Source organism: Artemia franciscana, chromosome 4, assembly GCF_032884065.1.
Source record: "Artemia franciscana chromosome 4, ASM3288406v1, whole genome shotgun sequence".
NCBI lineage: Eukaryota > Metazoa > Arthropoda > Branchiopoda > Anostraca > Artemiidae > Artemia > Artemia franciscana.
Window position 1 is genome coordinate 46,202,333 of NC_088866.1, and position 20,005 is coordinate 46,222,337.

The window sequence follows — 20,005 nt, forward strand, 5'->3', positions numbered from 1 at the left end:
GTGTTGCAAAATCAAAATATCAATTCTTTACACCATCCAGCTTATCGTACATTTAAAAGAAGACGCATTTACATTCATTGTATCGATGACCAGGGGCAAGTAGATTTGGTTGATATAAAGCAGCATAAAAGTGAAAATAATAATTGTAGTTATGTTCTTACAGTCATAGGTTGTTGTAGTAAATACGCTCGGTATATTCCTTTAAAAGATAAAAGAGGCAAGGAAATTATTAATACTTTTATGGGTTTATTTAAAAATAGAAACCCTAAAAAATTAAAAACATATAAAGGTAAAGAATTTGTTTTGAAAAACGTTCGTGTATTTTTTACGAGTCATGAAATTCATTGTTTATCATCTAAAAATGAATTGAAAGCTAAAATTGTTGACCAGTTTAGTAGAACAATTCAAGAGAAAATATGGAAATTATTTACTTATTACTACAGCAGACGCTGGATAGACTAGGATTACCCTCTTTCGTTGATAATTATAACAATTCTTATCATCGATCAATAAAAATGAAACCAATAGAAGCGAGTAAAAAAGGAAATGAAAAGAAGGTCTACACTAATTTACTTCCTGATGTCGAAGCTAAAAAACCATCCATAACCAAATCTAATGTTGGTGCTTTGGCTAGAATTAATAAAAGTAAGGGAGTTTTTGATAAAGGTTACCAACCAAATTATACAACAGAAGTGTTTCAAATAGCTGCAGTGAAACATACAACTTCCATAGCCTATGAACTGTCAGAAAAAACTGGTGAAGTCATAATTCGTGTTTTTACGTAAAAAGTCCTCTGGAAAGTTGTTCAATACAAACTTTCAGTCTATAAATGGATCTTATATAGTTAAATGAATTATTTGCAAGCATAGTGAAAAGTAGAGAAATACAAAGAAATATAATTCAAGAACTCTCCTTAGAGTAACCTGGATTTTGTGACAATGCTGAAAAGTTGGGTGCTCCAATCGCTGAAGCAGAAGATAAAAATACCAATATGAAAACTGATAAATTACATAAAAATTACTTAAGTTTAAGCATAGAATTAAAACGACTGGATAAATATTTAAGCAACGCATTATGTTTACAAGTAAGCAATCAAGCTCACTCAAGTCAAGGTATTTTACCCCAGAATGATTCAAATTTCATTGCTAATGTCTTTTCCTGTGGTGGCGCAGTGGTTTTGACCTCAGCTTGGTAATACGGGACCCAGAGATCGAATCATGCTGCAGGAATGCACTGCAGGGCCGACACAGGGACCTTAGTAGTCAAGAAGCGTCGTTAATCTGATACAATACAATCTGGGATAGAGGATGAATTTTTGAGTGAGATTAATAAGGACTATGATCCTAAGGAACCCAATTTTGAAATACCCTAGTTTTATTTAGATAATAATCAATATTTGAAAAAGACAATAGATGAATCAGGAACACTTAATCAATGATACGAAGGAAAAAAACTTAGCGTGGGAAGGGGCTTATGTGAAATCAATTAATTAATTAAATTTTCATTAATTGAATTAATTGATTGAAATTAATTGATTGAAATTTTGATTGAAACTCAATTAATTGAAATTTTTAATTTAAAGAGCGACTTCAGAGATTGGTGAATCTGGGTTACAGCGGTTGTTTTGAAAAAGAGTACAAAAAAGAAGGGTTATGACTGAGAATTAGCAAAACGAGTCCCTACTGAAATCAGTGCAATGAGGTAAAAAAGAGAGTGGAAACTAGGTTTCCTATTAAGATTTTATGACTTTTAGGGGGTGTTTCTCCTTATTTTCTAAAATAAGGCAAATTTTTTCAAGCTCTTAACCTTTGATGGGCAAGAATAAGTTTGATCAAACTTATATATTTAAAATAAACAATAAAATTCAATTATTTTGATGTAACTATTGGTATCAAAAATTTTTTTCTTTAGAATTTCGGTTACTATTGAGCTGGGTCGCTCCTTACTACAGTTCGTTACTTCGAACTGTTTCATTTCTGTGAAATTACAAACAGAAAAATTATATAGATCTTTCTTGGTGGGAATAGTAATAGACGAGCCTCAGTATTGAAATATATCCCAGACTAGTAACTTTTAAAACGATGCTTATATTATCTAAAGTTTTAGTTGCTTTGTGCCGCAGTTGGTTCTTTACTAGGTTATAGCTATAACCGATGAAACTTACATAATCCCTATTTATGATGAACTATATAGATCCTTTATGTAATCCATTTAGTTTATACTAGAGTTTTCTCTATTATAATAATTGTCTTACTAATAAACAACAGACATATGTCACTATTACAATAGGTTTTCTGCTCTTAATTTTCTGATTGGCCAATAAGATATTTTAACACATCCAGCACTGCAAAGACTGTAATTATCTAACTAATTACCAATAAATGTTTATCACTAAAATAACATATATTTCTCCTTTTTCAAGATTCAAATTGGCAAAAAAATATTTGAAACACTTACAGAACTGTCTATGCTGGAATTGTGTGACTATTAACCGACAAACACGTGTCGCTCTTATAACAGGCATATATCCTCACTAAAGGTAAATTGCCAAAAAAGATATTTAAGAACTTACAGAACTATAAAAACTGTATTTGATTGACTGGTAACACGAGTGCCATTTATAACAGGTATTTCTCTTCTTCAAAATCAAATTTGAAAATAAGGTGTATTAAAAACTACCAGAACTGCAACAACTGTAATTGTCATACTAAAAACTAACAGACATGTGTCACTATTACAATAGGTATTTCTCCTCTGTAAAGACAGAAAAAATACTCAAACAATGGCTAAGGTTACACGAAGGACATTAGCACTGGGCAGACATTAAGAGTTGTAGTGCAAAAAAAATCAACAATTTCATGGAAAAATTCTGTTTTATTAAGATTTCAATCCCCAATGCTGGTTATCAAGAATATAGTAACCGAAACCCTAAAAAAGGGTATTTTTGATACCAATAGTTACATCAAGAGAATTCAATTTTAATGCTCATTTAAAATATATAAGTTTGATCAACTTTAGTCTTACCCTTCAAAGGTTAAAAGCTATAAAAAATTGCCTTATTTTAGATAATAAGGAGAAACGCCCCCTAAAAGTCATCAAATCAAGATCACACCATCAGATTCAGTGTATTAGAGAATAACCCTATTGTAGAAGTTTCAAGCTTCTATCTACAAAAATGTGGAATTTCGTATCTTTTGCAAGAAGACAGATCACGGATGCGTATTTATTTGTTGTTTTTTTTGTTTGTTTTTATTTTTCCAAGGGTGATTGCATCGACCCAGTGGTCCTAGAATGTCACGAGAGGTTTCATCCTAACGGAAATCAAAAGTTTTAGTGGCCTTTTTAAGTGATTAAATAAAAAAAACTAATTTTTTTAGCTGAAAGTAAGGAGCAACATTAAAACTTAAAACGAACAGAAATTACTCCGTATATGAAATGGGTTGTCCCCTCCGTAATCTCTCGCTCTTTACGCTAAAGCTTTTAATTGTTTTAAAAAGTAGAATTGTGGCAAAAATTCAAACTTTAGCGTAAAGAGCGAGGGATTGCGAGGGATTTTTATCTTTTAAAGGAATATACCAAGCGTATTTACTACAACAACCTATGACTTTAAGAACATAACTACAATTATTATGTTCATTTTTATACTGCTTCATATCAACCAAATCTACTTGCCCCTTGTCATCGATACTATGAATGTAAACGCGTCTTCTTTTAAATGTATGATAAGCTGGATGGTGTAAAAAATATATATTTTGATTTTGCAACACTTCTTTGATTTTTGTTTTTTTTTTACAGTAAAATCATATTCTTTTGATTTTCTATGTATATCATCAATCCCTGAAAAGTTTGAATAATAGAGATCTAAAAATTTATTTTTTACGCTACTCTTGCAGTACAAATACCACTTCCTTTCATCTATTGTTTTTTTACTGTTGTTTTAGATTTGGAATTTTGTTTAATAGAATCAGCTCCTAATAAATGGCTGACATTGTAGAAGTGATTAAAAGTTGTTTGCAACAAAAATTCAAATTCGCCAAGGTCAAAGTCAACTGTCGTATTATACAATTAATGAATTGTTGTCTTTTGCCAAAAACCATAATTTAAAGATTATTGGCAAAAACCTTAAAATATTCAGTACCATCAATGATCATCTTCATCATAAAATATCAATGCACGATCACTATACTCAGTGGTCCCGAAATGTAAAAACAGAAAAAGACAAAAAGCAGTATCACTACAACATTCAACCTGAATTAAAAGTAAAATTAGAAAATAAAATCAAAGAGAAGAATAAATTATTTCAGATTTATAACTTTAATATAGTAGGGTACAAAAAAAAGATATAACTGAACTTACTTTTTGTTTACATCAAAACAGATTTCAAGTGCTGGAAATTATAATGAAGTGAAGAATAAAGTAATAAGTTATTTTAATCTCCGTATACAAAAATTTATCGTTTGTTTGTTACAAACAATATATATTATATAGACATTCTATCTATATAAAAAAAATATTGTTTAAAAAAACTAAAAACAGAAAATGCCAGAGAAACAAAATAAAACTAAAAGAAAAGAAGAAACACCAGAAAAATTAAAAAAACCACTGAAATACAAAAAAAAATAAAAACAACTAAAAAAAAGAGCTTACGAACTACGAACTTAAAAATTAGCACCTTGCATTCGAAACGCGTGGAAAGAGCCAGCTACTAATTAAATAAAAATCAATAAAAAGGATGTTGATCAAAATCGACATTTCATTCAAGATATAACTGGTAGAAACAGTATTAAAAAAGAATGCAATATTGACATTTCCAATTTATTTATAAATAAGAAATGGAAAAGAAAATTTTCAGAAGATTCAGAGAAGTATATGTTCAATTAAGAAGAACACGACAATAATCCAAGTATTAAACGGAATACAGTTAATATTTCAGTGAATTCAAATGCAACTGATTTTCAACCACTTTTTGACTCTGTTATTAGAGATTAGAAAAATAGAATGAATTATAGAGATAGTTACAGGGTTCCATTTACAACCCGTGTTATATTTTATTCTCCGAAGGATAATAAAGAACTCTAACCTATTCATTATCATAGCTACTTCTAGATTTGTAATAAAAATAGTGACATCAAACAAAGCCATCTAAATCGTAGCCAAATGAATATATACACATTAGTCAAAGAGAATAGACCCATATAATCTTTACAGTTGGAAAGAGTCGATGGAAATAATTATTGAATGACAAGAATTCCAAATTATGTGGAAGGTACTTATAAAGAATTGCCTGAATTTAAAAAAAATAAAAAGTTTCATTAATAGAAAAAATATTGATAAGAAATGCTTTCTTTGGTCATTACTTTCTTATCTTGATCCAGCTCAAAATCATGCATACATAATAGCAAACAATCGAAAACATGAAAATGAATTCAACATTAATTATTAATTATTTTCAAATGGAAATTCAAGATCTTTATAAATTTGAAAACAAATTTATTATTAAAATTTTTTATTTGAAATAAGTGAAAATGAAATGATTAGAGCTCATATTACTAAAACTATGATCAATGAAAAAATGCATGTGATTAATTTAGTCTATTTAGGTAATCATTATGTTTTAATTGAATATTTAAGCATTGAGAACTCAAATTACAAATCATGCATCGGAAATTTATCTTTACACTTACTGTGGAAGACATCAAACAGTTCGTGGTAACGAACTGTAGTAAGGAGCGACCCGGCTCAATAGTAAACGAAACTCTAAAAAACGGAATTTTGATACTAAAATATACATAAAAAAAATAAGATTTTCATGTGGATTTTAAATAAATAAGTTTCATCAAATTTAGTCTTTGTCATCAAAAGTTACGAGCCTGAAAAAATTTGCCCTAATTTAGAAAATAGGGGAAAAAAACCCTTAAAAGTCACAGAATCTTAACGAAAATCAAACCATCGCATTTGTCGTATCAGAGAACCCTATAGCAAAATTTTCAGGCTCCTATCTACAAAATGTGGAATTTTGTATTTTTTGCCAGAAGACAAATCACGTGTTTATTTGTTGTTTTTTTGTTTTTTTTCCCAGGGGTCATCGTATCGACCAAGTGGTCCTAGAATGTCACAAGAGGGCTCATTCTAGCGGAAATGAAAAGTTCTAGTGCCCTTTTTAAGTGACAAAAAAATTGGAGGGCACCTAAGCCCCTCCCACGCTCATTTTTTCTCCAAAGTCAACAGATCAAAATTTTGAGATAGCGATTTTGTTCCACATAGTCAAAACCCATAATAACTATGTCTTTAGGAATGACTTACTCCCCCACTGTCCCTTGGGGAGGGGCTGCAAGTTACAAACTTTGACTAGTGTTTACATATAATAATGGTTATTGGGAAGTGTACAGTCGTTTTCAGGGGATTTTTTTTGGTTTTGGGGGTGGGGTTGAGGGGAGGGGGCTATGTGGGAGAATCTTTCCTTGGAGAAATATGTCATGGGGGAACAGAAATTCAATGAAAAGGGCGCAAAATTTTCTAAAATTACTATAAAAAAAAACAATAAAAAAATAAACATGGAAAAAATTTTTCAATTGAAAGTAAAGAGTAGCATTGAAACTTAAAACGAACAGAGATTATTACGCATATGAGGGGTTCTAAAAATACTTTAGCATAAAGAGCGAGGTATTTAGGAGGAGATAAATACCTCGCTCTTTATGCTATAGTATTTTTACTAATTTCAACTATTTATTCTACGGCCTTTCTGATTCAGGGGTCATTCTTAAAGAATTTAGTCAAAACTTACGATTTAGTGTAAAGATCGAGGTATTAACGAGGGTACAAACCCCCTCATATAAGTAATAAAAATTAAAGAATATAAAAGTTTGTTACGTAAGTGTAAAGAGGTTACTTTTTTCAACTATCAGCTCAAGAAGTTCATCGTCAAAGAATTTTTTGAAGTATTTCAGTGGAGTCTCCAAGATGCCTGGAACTTGGCGAGGCTCTCCTTTCCAAGACAGATCGACTTTTTCTGTCTCTACTTTTCTCCAGCCGAATTTTTCTTGGACTTTCAATTTCTTCTTTGATTTCTTTGATTTCTTCTTTGAGTACTTGCTGTTCCTGGTTGCTGTTGGTGACTGGAGGGTCGAGTTTCCACCGAGTAATCGTCGCTGGGTTCAGTGTTAGCGTCCACGTCATCCTGTTCTAAAAAGAAGTGGGGATTGTCCAGTAGAGGCAATAAGTCTTCATCAGGATCATCGATAAGATCTTCTGGAGACAGGAAATCTGGATCATTGTCATCATCATCGTCGGGCAAGTCCGACAACATGTCTTCTGGAATGTCAAAAATATACTTGGTGGCCTCTTCTGCATCAGTTCGGCGATTTTGAGCTCGTTTTCTTAGTTTGTCGTAAGATTCCGCCATCTAGAAAGAAAACAAAAACTATTTAACTTCTAAAATATAATATAGATTATTCCTATGGATTCGCTGGTCTTTAATAGTAACAACCACAAGCTTAAGATAAACAATATCTTTTGTTTATTATCGCATAAGCATTTTTGGTACGCGTTATTCGTTTTACAATTTTGAGCTACGATCGTCCGATGTTGTAGTTTTACAACATGAGGAAATGTATCTTGCTACTGATCCAAATTCTCGCACACTTTGTGAATTTCAACAACAGTAATTTTAAATTGTATATATTTTATACACATATGACATACAAGGAATCTCCCACCTTTTCGTTTTATTTCCAGTTTCTGGCTTAAAACTTGCCTACCTTTTCATTCGTTTTTCTTATCCTTTGGTTTAGTGACTAACTGCTTAGGCCAGGCGTCATACAGCAGCTCCCCGAAGGCATCAATCGACTGCCATCTTTCAGCAAAATCGAAAGATGCTGCTACAAGCAATATTTTTTTACGGCAAGATGTCAGTCTAAGCTCAAAGAGTACAGTTTTGTTTTATACAACAATTGTCTCTATAGGGTTAAAATGATGCCAAACAATGCACGAATTTGACTTGGGGTTGACTCTTCGCACGCGTCATTGATGCAGTTATCCCAGTGTTGGTCATTCTCCAATAAATTCAGAGCTTGGCATGCACTACGGTAAGTGTCATGTATAGTACCGTTTATAGTTCTCAAATACTCAAAGGATGTCGGACCGGGTACATTCACCAAAAGCAGGCGTAGAAAGAAGCATTCATGTTGATTGGGGTGAACGGTGTAGAGTCTTCCTATCGTGGTATCTTTGAAGATGGTAGGTTGGCCGTCGACTGACTTACCCTGTTTTCGATGTTCAAATACTTTATTTTTAGTATTCCACGTGTAATACGAAGGCACTTCAGTATACAGCAGTTTTTTTGCAAAAGAATCATTTTTGCAAAGCGAAAAAAAAGCTGTTAATGTTGTATCCGGTGGATTCAGGGCTCTTTGTTGCACGTTGGTTTCCGTGAAATTAACACGTTGATCATTCTGTAAATGTACCGCTAAGTGAACAACAGCTGTACTACATTCATGTATCGGAAATGAAAGAATTCGCCAAACAGCTTTATTACTGCTTCTGTATCTTCCAGCCTGATATTGTAAGATTTCGTTGAAATCTTTGATTTCGGGCTGCAAGCCAAAAACTGCCATGTCACTGCCTTTGTTGACGTATTTACATATGTATTTGATTGCCTTTACGGAGTTACAGTATTCAAGGCTTATGTGTGCATTAAATGTTTTTGATAATAATGGGGAATATGGAACAACCCACTGGTTATCTACTTCGATGGTGGTACCATTACGCTTCTTTATTATTGCTGTTTTACCGCCATCTTCAGTAGATCTTCTTCTATATTGTGGGTAACCATCATTGCCAGTAATTGAGTTTGATACTAAAAGTCGAGGATATTGCTTTGTGCACCTTCCTTTGGCCATGCATGGTGAATTTTCGTTCAGTGCACCGCAAGGTCCATGTATCATATTTTTTACAATAATATCATGTAACCCCTTATCGACATTTTTATCAGGTATTTCAGCGGAAATCACATCATCAATTTCGTTCGAAGTAATTTTTTTATGTAGCCAGATTAGTATATGTGCGTGTGGCAAACCTCGTTTTTGCCATTCCACTGAGTACATCCAGCATCGCACTGACCCAAACACTTCAAGTTTTACTATGTAGTTTATCATTGATTTCAACTTTTGCCGGAAGACACGGGCCGTAATGTCATGCCTATGAACCGCCGATTGTCCTTGAAGTGAAAGCTGCAGTATCTCGTCCCAAGATTGATTACATGTAAATGTAATAAATAAATCTGGACGACCATAGAGACGAACATACGCAATAGCATCATGAGCATATTCATGCATATGACGGGGACTGCCAGCATATGACGAAGGAAAAATTGTTAATCTTCCAACGTTTGTGGTATTAACGTCATTTATAACTGCATCTCGCAAATGAATGTATTGTTCAGAGCGGAGCTTGGTCTGATTCAGGCGGATATATAGCAAACGTTCTGATTCAATTTTAGCATACATATCAACGACAAATTGGTGAAACAATTCACGGCATTTTAAAATATAATTTTCTTCATCCTGCCGAATCATTAGTCTATAGGAATAATAATGCATTGCACTGCATTTCTTATTCATTTCTTTGTTAGTGGCTGGATTCATCAATTTAATATTAAAGTGATAGCCGCCGGCTCCATCCCAAAAAATGATAGGATATTGCAGGGCATCGTAGCATCGATGAGTTTCAGCAATTCTTAACAACTGAGCGTTTCGCTTATGAAGAATAATATCTCGAGGTAAAAACTGATCACCGACCATAACGATTGCCACTTCGTCGATAGTTGGAGCATTGTATCTACGCACATGTTGGCCAGGAGGCATTTTGTCAGCGGAAATAACAATTTTATGCGTATCAGTAGGCATCAAATCGATGGCTGTTTTGAACAGACGCACTAAATTATTATTTTCGTGGAAAAGATGTTGCAATTGGGAAACGATTGTCCTTTCAACGTTGGGAGAAATTTCGCAACGTGCATTCAATTCAGAATTTCTATCACTGATGAAGTACAATTGTAAAAATTTATGATTCTTGCCTGAGAATGGTAGAAGGGACCCTGCTCTATGATAAATTTGCCCTTTTACTTTGAAAGTAGACATAAATTGATCTGGATTTTCGATTTGGGCTCCAAACGACGTCATTTGGAAACATGAGTTGTATTTTCTAATTTTTGACAAAAAACGCTTAGATTCTGACGTAGTTCCAGTAAGGAGAGTCTTCAATGGCTCTGGTGGTGCAGCCAATAGAGGAAGTTTAACTTTTCCTGAGGCGCAACACATTCCCATTGTTTCACCATTGAATTTCAAGGCCTTGCAATAGGGACAAATTTTAGACATTGTCCCGATTTGAACACATCTACTCAAGCTATAATCATCGACTGGGCTGTACCTGAATGCCAGGCGATAACTTTCAGGTTGCTCTGATTCCTCGGCACGGTTTCTTTTCTTACTTTCTCTATCAGCAGCAAGCCTGATTTCTTGCTGTTCGTGTGATTCCTCGGCACGCTTTCTTTTCTTACTTTCTCTATCAGCAGCAAGCCGGATTTCTTGCTGTTATTGTGATTCCTCGGCACGCCTTCTTTTTTCACTTTCTCTTTTAGCAGCAAGTCTGCTTTCGCGTTGCTCTGGTAGTTCCTCGGCACGCTTTCTGTTCTTTCTTTCTCTAAACAGCAATATTTCTTGCTGTTTTTGTGATTCCTCGGCACGCCTTCTTATTTCACTTTCTCTTTTAGCAGCAAGTCTGCTTTCGCGTTGCTCTGGTAGTTCCTCGGCACGCTTTCTGTTCTTTCTTTCTCTATCAGCCTCAAGCCTGTTTCCTTGCTGTTCTTTTGATTCCTTGGCACGCTTTCTTTTCTGACTTTCTCTATCAGCAGCAAGTTTTTTGGCATAGACTCTTTGAGCATCTTCATCGGCTTTTGCCATTGTAAGTTCATCAGTCATTTGAAACTTAAACATTAATAGATTTCTACGTGAACATATATGTCTTAAATATCTTTAATGACGTCACCGTCATAGCAAAAATGACGACAACTAACTTCATGACGTCAGTCGACACAGAAACATGACGTCACCTGACAGACACACAGATCCACAGACAGACAACTTATTTATATATATATATATATATATATATATATATATATATATATATATATATATATATATATATATATATATATATATATATATATATATATATATATATATATATATATATATATATATATATATACGCATACACGCATACACTCTTTAAAACTCACCACCACATTTTAAAATATTCTTTCAATCGGTACGTCAATCATTTTATGCTAAAAACTCTTACTCCTCCTCAACTGTTGTCGTGGTTCAGAAGCATCTATGAAATTGTTCAAGCTTTCATTGCTAAGATAGCTCAGTATTTGTTCAGCACATTCATGTGGTATTTTGGTAAATCTATTAAATATAGAATTGAAACTTCTATGGGCTAGTTCAAGTAGCACTTTTCTTTCTATACTCTTTCTGAAACGGCTTTTTATTATTGTATTATACATTGAAAATTTTTCTTCCCAGTTTACTGATTTCAGTAACCTTTTCAAAGAATTTTCATTCATCGTGTATAGTTCTATTGAGCTTATACCTTTGATAAAAATGTCATAGAACGAAATATTACAAAATATTGTCTCACTCCTCATTTGTTCTAGTTCTCTTTCTAATTTATCCTTTAACTCATTTACATGATAACTGGGAACAGCCTTGTCTAAGAGCAATATATTTCTTTCACTTATATATAAATTAGCCACTTTCAGTTTTAATATGTGGCTTGCAAGATCAACCGCAATATCATCAACACCACAATCAACAGCCAAATCAAAAGCTGTACAATTGTTTTGATCTGTAATATCTATGTCAGATCCATGCTCTAGAAGAGTCGCAACAAGCTTTTCAACCCTAGAAAAAATAGCAAAATGAAGCGCTGTTCTACCATACTGGTCCTTAGAGTTAACATTGGCTCCATATTTGAGAAGACATTCAACAGTCTTATGTGAAGAATTATACTTCAATATCTCAATTCTTGAGAAGAATTTATCCCTAGAGAAGCTAGAAACATGAAGCGCTGTTCTACCATAACGGTCCTTAGAGTTAACATAGGCTCCATATTTGAGAAGACATTCAACAGTCTGTGAGCATCTAGCGTAAGCAGCTAAATGAAGTGGACTTTTTTCATTATATCGTATATTAACGTCAGCACCAAACTTTAAGAGACATTCAACACTCTGTGCGTATCCATTCAAAGCTGCTAAATGAAGTGGACTTTCACCATCATTAGTTCTTATATTAACGTCAGCACCATACTTTAAGAGACATTCAATAGTATGTGTGTATCCTTTCGAGGCTGCTAAATAAAGGGGAGTTATACCATATTTATTTCTTGGATTATATCGTATATTAACTTCAGCACCAGACTTTAAGAGACATTCAACACTCTCTGCGTATCCATTCAAAGCTGCGAAATGAAGTGGACTTTTACCGTCATTAGTTCTTATATTAACGTCAGCCCCATACTTTAAGAGACATTCAACAGTCTGTGTGTATCCTTTCGAGGCTGCTAAATAAAGGGGAGTTATACCATATTCATTTCTTATATTAACATCAGTGCCAGACTTTAAGAGACTTTCAACATTCTCTGCGCATCCATTCAAAGCTGCTAAATGAAGTAGACTTCCACCATTATTAGTTCTTATTTTAACGTCAGCACCATACTTCAAGAGACATTCAATACTCTGTTCGCATCCTTTCGAGACTGCTAAATAAAGGGGAATTTCACCATATAAATAACCATAAGAATAATTTGATATATAAACATCATTGCCAGACTTTAAAAGACCTTCAACAGTCTGTGAGCATCCAGCTGAAGCTGCTAAATGTAGTTGACTTTCAAATGAAGTGGACATTTTATTTTGTTCTGTTTCTGTATTTTAAATTGTTATAAGCTACTGCTTTCATTTTTTTGACATATATAGGGACGATGACGTAATGAGTACTGTACTCACATGATGTGAATGCCCACCGAAATAGTTTTATTTAAAATTACGTCATTTTGAACATATTATTACATCATACCATCTCTGTTGATCAACAAACTGTTATCGCTGTACTGAGCACTATTGTCGCTTATTAGTATACTTATTAGAATTCCAATTAATTTTCATGAATGTGCTAACGATTATGATCTGAAAAGAGTTGTTTTCTCATGAATACGTTTTTTGCAAGATATTTAAATTAGATATTTTGAGACGTTGCATTTAAAATTTACTGCTCTAATTTTAGAAAATCTTAAAACCTTGCTTCAGAGTAATGACCTAAGTTCAATGTAATTTCAAGTAATCAGAGTCTCTAAACAATAAGGTGACATTGTTTATGGTGGCCTAACGGATTTTATGCTTGAAGATAGTAGATTCGGAAAGAAACAGAAATTAAACCTTTTTTTAAATGAAAAATTTCCAAAAATTTGTTTGTCTTGTTCATTTTGAAACCTAAAATGAACAATGTTAAAATAATCAATCATAGCAAATATAAAAGTAACTATTACAAACCTAGATGAATAAATAATTCTTAAAACGAATATAATTTAAATTGATTAGTTAGGTCTAACTTGAATGCAACAAAAACCACCACAAACAATAGTTTGGCTACTTTCCCCTTACCACTCTCCTATCCATAACAATATTAGGCCTATTGCGTCATTTGTGTATCATAAACTATATTCATCTTCAACAGTATGCTTTATCAAACAGTTCGTGGTAACGAACTGTAGTAAGGAGCGACCCGGCTCAATAGTAACTAAAACTCTAAAAAATGGAATTTTGATACCAATAGCTACATCAAAAGAATTGTATTTTAATGCTGGTTTTAAATATATAAGTTCATCAAGTTTAGTCTTACCCATCAAAAGTTACGAGCCTGAGAAAATTTGCTTTATTTTAGAAAATAGGGGGAAACGCCCCCTAAAAGTCATAGAATCTTAACGAAAATCACATCATCAGATTCAGCGTATCAGAGAACCCTACTGTTAAAGTTTCGAGCTCCTATCTACAAAAATGTGGAATTTTGCATTTTTTGCCAGAAGGCAGATCACGGATGTATGTTTATTTTTTTTTTTTTTTTTTTTTTTTCCCAGGGGTGATCGTATCGACCCAGTTGTCCTAGAATGTTGCAAGAGGACTCATTCTAACGGAAATGAAAAGTTATAGTGCCATTTTTAAGTGACCAAAAAAATTGGAGGGCACCTAGGCCCCCTCTCACGCTAATTATTTTCCCAAAGTCAACGGATCAAAATTCTGAGATAGCCATTTTATTCAACGTAGTCGAAAAACCTTATAACTATGTCTTTGGGGACGACTTACTCCCCCACAGTCCCCGTGGGAGGGGCAACAAGTTACAAACTTTGACCTGTGCTTACATATAGTAATGGTTATTGGAAAGTATACAGGCGTTTTCAGGAGGATTTTTTTGGTTGGGGGAGGGGTTGAGAAGAGGGGAATATGCTGGGGGAACTTTACATCGAGAATTTGTCATGGGAGAAGTTAATTTCTATGAAGGGAGAGCAGGATTTACTAGCATTATTTAAAAAAAATAATTAAAAAATAAATGTGAAAAAGCTTTTTAAGCTGGAAGTAAGGAACAGCAATAAAACTTAAAACAAACAGAAATTATTACCCATATGAGGGGCTCATCTCCTTCTAATACCTCGCTCTTTACGCTAAAGTATTTTTAGTAATTTCAACTATTTATTCTACGGCTTTTGTGATTCAGGGGTCATTCTTAATAAATTGGGGTAAAATTTAAGCTTTAGTGTAAAGAGCGAGGTACTGACGAAGGGGCGAATATCCTCATATATGTAATAAAAACATGAGAATACAAAAGTTCTTTACGTAAGCTAATTTATAAGTTACGTAAATCTTTTACAAATAAAAAGATTCGTAAAAAATTAAAAGTTCTAGTTGCCTTTTTAATTAACCAAAAAATCGGAGGGTAACTAGGCTTCGTCCCCCGCTCTTTTTTTCTCAAAATCATTCGATCAAAATTATGAGAAAGCCATTTAGCCAAAAAAAAAATAATATGCAAATTTCGTTTTGATTATTCCTCTGCGGAGAGCCAAAATCAAAACATGCATTGATTCAAAAACGTTAAGAAATTAAATAAAAAAAACAAGTTTTTTTAACTGAAAGTAAGGAGCGACATTAAAACTTAACACGCACAGAAATTACTTCGTATATGAAAGAGGCTGCTTCCTCATCAACGCCCCGCTCTTTACGCTAAAGTTTTTTACTGTTTTAAAAAGAAGAATTGAGAGAAAGAGTAAATGTTCAATTAAGAAGAACACGACAATAATCCAAGTATTAAACGGAATACAGTTAATATTTCAGTGAATTCAAATGCAACTGATTTTGAACCACTTTTTGACTCTGTTATTAGAGATTAGAAAAATAGAATGAATTATAGAGATAGTTACAGGGTTCAATTTACAACCCGTGTAATATTTTATTCTCCGAAGGATAATAAAGAACTCTAACCTATTCATTATCATAGGTACTCCTAGATTTTTAATAAAAATAGTGACATCGAACAAAGCCATCTAAATCGTAGCCAAATGAATATATACACATTAGTCAAAGAGAATAGACCCACATAATCTTTACAGTTGGAAAGAGTCGATGGAATTAATTATTGAATGACAAGAATTCCAAACTATGTGGAAGGTACTTATAAAGAATTGCCTGAATTTAAAAAAAAAATAAAAAGTTTCATTAATAGAAAAAATATTGATAAGAAATGCTTGCTTTAGTCATTACTTTCTTATCTTGATCCAGCTCAAAATCATGCATACATGATAGCAAACAATCGAAAACATGAAAATGAATTCAACTTTAAAGATTAATTATTTTCAAATGGAAATTCAAGATCTTTATAAATTTGAAAACAAATTTATTATTAAAATTTTTTATTTGAAATAAGTGAAAATGAAATGATTAGAGCTCATATTACTAAAACTATGATCAATGAAAAAATGCATGTGATTAATTTAGTCTATTTAGGTAATCATTATGTTTTAATTGAATATTTAAGCATTGAGAACTCAAATTACAAATCATGCATCGAAAATTTATCTTTACACTTACTGTGGAAGACATCAAACAGTTCGTGGTAACGAACTGTAGTAAGGAGCGACCCGGCTCAATAGTAAACGAAACTCTAAAAAACAGAATTTTGATACTAAAATATACATAAAAAAAAAAGATTTTCATGTTGATTTTAAATACATAAGTTCCATCAAATTTAGTCTTTGTCATCAAAAGTTACGAGCCTGAAAAAATTTGCCCTATTTTAGAAAATAGGGGAAAAAACCCTTAAAAGTCACAGGATCTTAACGAAAATCACACCATCGCATTTGTCGTATCAGAGAACCCTATAGCAAAATTTTCAAGCTCCTATCTACAAAATGTGGAATGTCGTATTTTTTGCCAGAAGACAAATCACGTGTTTATTTGTTGTTTTTTTGTTTTTTTTCCCAGGGGTCATCGTATCGACCAAGTGGTCCTAGAATGTCGCAAGAGGGCTAATTCTAACGGAAATGAAAAGTTCTAGTGCCCTTTTTAAGTGACAAAAAAATTAGAGGGCACTTAAGCCCCTCCCACGCTCATTTTTTCTCCAAAGTCAACAGATCAAAATTTTGAGATAGCCATTTTGTTCCACATAGTCAAAACCCATAATAACTATGTCTTTAGGAATGACTTACTCCCCCACTGTCCCTTGGGGAGGGGCTGCAAGTTACAAACTTTGACCACTGTTTACATATAATAATGGTTATTGGGAAGTGTACAGTCGTTTTCAGGGGATTTTTTTTGGTTTTGGGGGTGGGGTTGAGGGGAGGGGGCTATGTGGGAGGATCTTTCCTTGGAAAAATATGTCATGGGGGAACAGAAATTCAATGAAAAGGGCGCAAGATTTTCTAAAATTACTATAAAAAAAACAATTAAAAAATAAACATGGAAATTTTTTTCAATTGAAAGTAAAGAGTAGCATTGAAACTTAAAACGAACAGAGATTATTACGCATATGAGGGGTTCTAAAAATACTTTAGCATAAAGAGCGAGGTATTTAGGAGGAGATAAATACCTCGCTCTTTATGCTATAGTATTTTTAGTAATTTCAACTATTTATTCTACGCCCTTTCTGATTCAGGGGTCATTCTTAAAGAATTTATTCAAAACTTACGATTTAGTGTAAAGATCGAGGTATTAACGAGGGTACAAACCCCCTCATATACATAATAAAAATTAAGGAATATAAAAGTTCGTTACGTAAGTTAATTCTTAAGTTACGTATATTTTTTACAAATAAAAAAATTCGTTAAAAATTAAAATTTATAGTTGCCTTTTTATGTAACCGAAAAATTGCATGGCCTCCTTCCCCATCCCTTATTTCTAAAATCGTCTGATCAAAACTAAGAGAAAGCCATTTAGCCAAAAAAGGAATTAATATGCAAATTTCCTTATAATAATTTATTGGTGGAGAGCCAAAATCAAACATGCATTAATTCAAAAACGTTCAGAAATTACATTAAAAAAACTAGTTTTTTTTACTGAGAGTAAGGAGCGACATTAAAACTTAAAACGAACAGAAATTACTCCGTATATGGAATGGGTTGTCCTCTCCGCTATCCCTCGCTCTTTACGCTAAAGCTTTTAATTGTTCTAAAAAGCAGAATTGTGGCAAAGAGTCAAACTTTAATTTTATTTTGGATCTCGGTCATGTGATTACTTATATACGTGGATTTACTCATGCAGAATGTAATAAAACTTTCGAATTCATAATCATATCCCTGTTATAATGCATAATCTATCAAAATATGACTCATTTATTTCTTTGAGAATTAGTACCTGATAGAGGTATTTAGTATTCAGCTGAGAGTTTTATATCATTTTCTAAGACAATAAATGTTAGTGAAACCCAATACAAAATGCGTTTCATAGATATTTACTTAGTAAAATTTGCGTGTACTAAATGAACAAGTTTGGAAGCTTAAGAAGAAAATATCGGAAGTATACAAGTAACGTAAGCAAATTACTAAATGATAATGGTAATCGTGATTTACAATTTAAACGATTAACTAATCTAGGTGATTCAAAATCAGAGAAAGATACTATGAATTTAAAAAATTTGAAAATTATTTTAAACGATTTCAAGGGTGAAGCTGCTAACCAACAGATTCTTACTAATCAGTATTTAAGTGAGGATATTAATCAATTTATCAATCACCTGACAATGTATTGACTAGAGTTGATGACAAAGGAACATAATAAAAATATCTTAAAAGTAACAAAAGAAGATATTAATGCAGAAAATAGAAGAATTAGAGATGTTGCAAATCCCAAAAATGCGGCAGATGTAGTTAATTTTTCAACTTTATTGGTGTACTCGAAGGAATTTTCGCAGTTATCTGAACGTTTCGACAATTTGGAAAATGTTATAATAAGCATTTTTAAAAAGATCCTGATGAAGCATTTGAGAAGAAAATAAAAGGACAGTTGAATTAAATATAAAGCCTATGAAGTTTTTTGAAAATTCTTTTACGAAAATCTTTACCTTGGATTATTGCCTAGTTGGTCAAGCAATTAACTGATCATTGGCTGCTAACCCAGCAATTTGAAGCTCACTGCTACCTGTGTAGCAGTTAACGATGTCAAAAGGATCGGACCAGAGGGACCTAGATCGAGAACTAAGAAGAAACTAACTTCTGTCCAAGCAAAAACCCTTCAGGGTTTGCCTCAGAACCCAAGGTGAGATCACCAAAACCAAAAAAAAATTAATAACAGCTTTGGGGAGGTGTTTTACAAAAACTCTTAAATTTTATTTTATTTAATGATTATTTAATTATAGTAGTTTTATTCAAAAACCTAAAGAATTTATTGGAAGAGAAAATAAAAATCTATAACAGCGTCGAGGAGGTTTCGTTTTGTAAAGAAGCACGTTGCATACGCCATCTTTGTTCGTATTTGAAAAGGAACTAGCCTATTTTGTTTACCCAATTTTTTTTTTGGGGGGGGGGGGGGGGGTTGGATGATGAAATTTTTTTCAATATACATATCCAACAAATTTTCTTTTAATCAGGATTCTTAATATGTATAACTTATGAAGTTTAACTAAACCCATTAAAGGTTGCAAGACACTAATTAATTATTGAAATCGAATCCATGACGTCACTGTGTGTTTGTTTCCATTAAAAGCTTCCACGTTGCTCCAAAGAAAAAAATTACTTATTGGCTAATTTAAATAAAAAGACTATTAGCTTTATTCCATGTGATAGATTTTATTTATATATTAAAATCTATAGACTTTACGCGATATTTATAACTGTTTAATTTTACATTTTTGATGGATTACTCAAAATGTTTTGAGTAATTCATTTTCTCGTTTCATTATTTCTCAGAAACAAACTCACCTGATTTATACGTAGCAAGCAATTCTAAATAGAACGAACAAAAAGTTTCATACTCAGTTTTTCTTTCAGCTATTCTTAGATTTTATTCAAGGGTTTCAATCGGAACTGTTCCTAGCATTTACAGAATCAAGAGGTAGCAAAGTAATAGCAGATTAACCCTTCAAGTGTCCCAAATATCTATATTGGATAAATGACCCCAAGGACGAGATACATTTTTAGTGCATGGATTTCATTTTAGTGCATGGATTCCAATACATGTTCCTTTTCAGAATATGTGCATAAAACATTCTTGGAAGAAAAATGAAACTTGTATTTATATTGGGACTGCATCAAGTGAGTAATGAATGGTGATAAGTAACAAATATTTTATTTATACATGTGTTTTTCTATTAATAATAAAAAAGTTTATTATAAAATGCCTTAACCTCTAGCATATGTAACCCCCCTGAGAGAGAGGGGGTCAATGGTAAAGAACAATATCAAA